Raw genomic sequence first — 3,927 nt, forward strand, 5'->3', positions numbered from 1 at the left:
GCCGGCTCGGTGCCCCGAGACGCGGCAGCGACGGCAACGCACGGGGTCGCGGCAGTCGCGAACGTAGTGAAGGGTGGAGAGGCAGCGGAAACAGCCAGAAAGCGAGAGAGGGGGGGGAGGGCGCGGAGAGGGTTTTTGACCGCGAGGCGGAGAGAGGAGCGCGTCCCTGTATGGACTTCCCCCGTTTCCCGGCGCAGAATTGAACGCGGAAGTGACCCCCGCCGCGGAACCATCCTCTCCCGCGCAGTCAATGCGCTGCGGACAGCCGCTACAGACAGCCGGGTTGTCGTGCGTGGACGCGACCGGACTCGTCGGAAGATCGGCCGCAGGATGGGAGGAAGATTCAGGGGGGTTCCGGGCGAATCAGAGGGCGAAACGTAAGCTGGTGGCAGGGGGAGCAAACCGAGCGAATTAACTGATGAAGGGATAGGGCACCATATCGGTAGGAGACCACGCCGACAGCCAGGCGCACGCGCCGTAACTCCCGGTTGGTGGGCATTGGACGCGGCGCGGGCGGCCCGGGCCCTGGCCTTGGCAGCGGCAGCGTAGGCCCCCTCCCGCGAGGTGAAGAGGGAGAGGTTGATGGCGTGCATTAGCCCCGGCCCAACGGCGGCGAGGAATTCGGCAATGGCGGGGCTCGCAACCTCTACGACAAACACCAAGGCACGATCGCAGGCGACAGCGAGCCGTTCTTCAAGGGAGCAGAAAAAATAGGAGAGAAGGCGCTGCACCCCGCTGACCGAAAAGCATTTCGACGGGAAAGGAACGACAACCCAAAGAACGCCGGCCGGGCCGAGGTCCGGGAAGGCAACCAGGTCACGAGACACAGGGGAGAGGAAGGAAGAGATCACACGACGGCGAAAAGTGATCCCGGGACTCTGAGTAGAGGCACAGGGACGAGCACGAAGCAGACTGCTAAAGACGGGCGAGCTAGGTTTACCTCTAGGGCGGGAGCCGGCGTCCACAACGGCGGCAAGGTGGGTGGAGATGACTGCCGGTCTTGAGGAGGGTGGGGTGGCCGGAGGAGCGGCGGTGGCGGATGGGGCTCGCCGGTCGCTGGGCAGGTCGCCACGCGGGTCGCCAGGCGAGTCGCCAGAGCTCTCACTCGTCCTCCCCTTTACCATAAATTCCCTGTACGGATATGGTGGTTGATTTATTTATAAAGCGGGGTGAAGCCTGATTCAGAGTAGCGAAATGTACTAAACTATAGGGGTTTTCCAGAAAACATACTAAATGAAAGGTTTTTCTGACTTAAAAAGAGACTGCGGGTGGAATACCAATAACAGCAGGGACTTTTCTGTAAAATTGCCGACCAGGAACAGAGCACTAGGTGCTTTATTATTAGGTAGAGATAGAGATTTTTCTTTGTTTTTTTATTTTTCACCCACTCCGGTCTGGCCTCCAGCGGCACCTGGAACGCACTGTTTGTTAACCCTTCCAATTTCACCTCTCGTTGATGAACACTAGTGATAATACCCGGGCTCGAACCACTGACGTGTATTTGTCCATTTGTTTTGTACATGGGTTATGTTTTATTGGTTATAAAGATGTTTCTGGTCATTCATATCTTGTATTCTTGCGTGTTTGATCGTATACTCTTGCGGTGTAGTGCTACTGTAGTCCTCTTGCAATGTATTCTCCTCCCCTGCCTCTACATATTCTAGATTTGTGCATATAAGGGTGCTCATTTCACGATTTTACCGATTAGTTAAACCCTCTTCAAAGAAGAGTTTGTTAACACGCAAAAATTTCCCATATTTTAGTGCTCACCTACCGCTGCACCTTTGAGCCACCACATGCATTGTCCTCATATGAAGTTGTTAAATGTTCTGTTCATGTCGTCTTTTTCCCTTTTCCTTCTCGAGATGCGCTTGAAACTTTCAGCTACACAGAGACAAGCGTGCTTACCTAGGCTGGATCTGTCAGCCATCACGTGCATCACCGTAGATCTTACCATTACTTATCGTCTCGCTTGCAGCTCTCTTCATTTCTACGTATGCAACCCCAAGACCTCTCCTCCTTTCGACGTATCAACCCCAAGCTGATCCAGTATTATCTTCCTGCGCCACTCGTCTACTTGGATGTTCCTTGAGTAGCTAGCTGGATCCCCAAACAGATTTTCCAGGTCAGTGAGCCAGTCTTTTGTACTCAAATATTCTTCAATTTTACAGTTTGTATATTTCCTTTTGGATTATATCATGACATTTTACGGCTGTGTGCATCCTTGTGATGCAGAGGCCGGGGTAATCTCTTTTTCTAAAAAAAAGTAATGACATTTTTCAGATCTAAAGAACAGATGAAAAGTAATATCTTTTTTTTGAAAAAAAATTACATATCCCGCTATTAAGTAACTTGTTAATTAATAGCAGGATACGCAATTGTTATGTTGTATACTAACATGTGCATGAATTTCTGCTGCACCAAGGCTATTTAGAAAGTATGATATGCTTAGAAGAAACGGGAGAGAGGGATTAATTGGAAGGGTGGGCAAATACTACGCTAGCTAATGTTTATGCATGCTATGAAATATTTCCAGGCCGGGCGTGCCAGTGGGCTAGCGCCGCCCCTGCTCCTCGTTCCGCCGGATACTCAGCAGGCATGGCACTACTCGTGCTAGCTCTTCCGTCTCTTTGCCGAACAGTTCCCTGCTCCGCCAACAAAATAAAATAAATTCATGGGAGCGTCAACATTAATTTGGCGCCTAACAAGATTTTAGCTAATTAGACCATCTATTCTTTCGTTAACTAGATTTTTTTTTGAGTTTAAGCCAAATCCCTCTCCTTCTGCTAAATCCCTCTCCCCACCATATCCCTATAGTCTTCTTCTTCCTCGCGCACCCGTTGATCCACCTGACGCCAACGGTTGAACTGTAGCTAGGGTCGCTGCTGCGCCGTCTTGCTTTGCCCTGCCCGAGCCGCCACCCCCCCAGCCATCCCTCTAAACCAATGTTCTATGGCGCGACTGAATCCCCCTTGCCTCACACCGGCACTAGCACCCGCACGAACAACCCTCAGACTCACTTTCACTGCCGACACCCTCGCCAGCAGTAGTTGACTACTGTCGCACGTCAGCTGGCTTCGATGCTGCACCCTTGAGCGTGTGGCCAATTTGGGGTGCTTTTTTTTCATTTCCTTTTATGTTTTCATTTGGTAGTGTTTGCTTTTATTTTCATCGAGACTCGTGTTCAATTATTATGCACATGGTGGTTACTTTATTTATCAAACGGGGCGAAGCCTAATTTAGAGTAGCGTCCCCATCTCTCGCGTGGTCCTTGCTTGGCCTCGACAGTTGCTTCCTGTTGGAATTGACTGATATACTACCTGGAAGTTTTGCAACTAAAGTGGGGTAGAAAAGGCAGGCAGATTAAGCCCGGCTACATGGACGGCGTCCATCAACAAAACCTACTCCTCGTTGTCAACGAGGAATATGCTCCATGGCTGGGGATTAAATCACCAACCACATACACCATGAATATGAAGTCAGGCAAGGACCCCGTCGTAGACACTCGAGACGATGAAGACAGTAATGACATGTTGGTTTTATCCAGGCTCAAGCTTCCATTATGGGTAATAGCTCGTCCTGCTACGAGTATATATAATGCTACATCAGACAATTGAAGATATAATCTTACCTGTTGTAAAGGATCTAGCCCTTTGTTGAACCGAGGCCCGACGGAGGTTCAGATTGCGGCCAGTTGTTTGGAAATATCTGTAAAAACCGGACGAACGACTCTATGCCGGGACAAGAACTGTGGTGGCGAGCAATCGATGGTTCTATGGTCCATGACTTGGTGGTCGTCATTTAGATACAATCGGCTGAGTGGGGTAACTGCAGACTACCTTGCAGCAATCTCCTATGACTCCACGACGGTTGTGGTTACCGAAAGATCTTCAGGAGTGTTCATCTCTCAGGATTCAGTGGTTGACT

The 3,927-nt window shown here is 50.4% G+C and overlaps 1 protein-coding gene across 1 annotated transcript in view; it reads left to right on the forward strand.

Annotated features, from left to right (window-relative positions):
- Positions 1-3,927, forward strand: part of LOC119331063 (cysteine-rich receptor-like protein kinase 26) — a 21,310-nt gene that overhangs the window by 7,873 nt on the left and 9,510 nt on the right. Inside the window, exon 2 of the mRNA XM_037604240.1 lies at positions 1,979-2,125. The gene's annotated coding sequence lies outside the window, so the exon portion shown is untranslated. The remainder of the gene's footprint in view (positions 1-1,978; positions 2,126-3,927) is intronic.

Source organism: Triticum dicoccoides, chromosome 7A (assembly GCF_002162155.2).
Source record: "Triticum dicoccoides isolate Atlit2015 ecotype Zavitan chromosome 7A, WEW_v2.0, whole genome shotgun sequence".
Lineage (NCBI taxonomy): Eukaryota > Viridiplantae > Streptophyta > Magnoliopsida > Poales > Poaceae > Triticum > Triticum dicoccoides.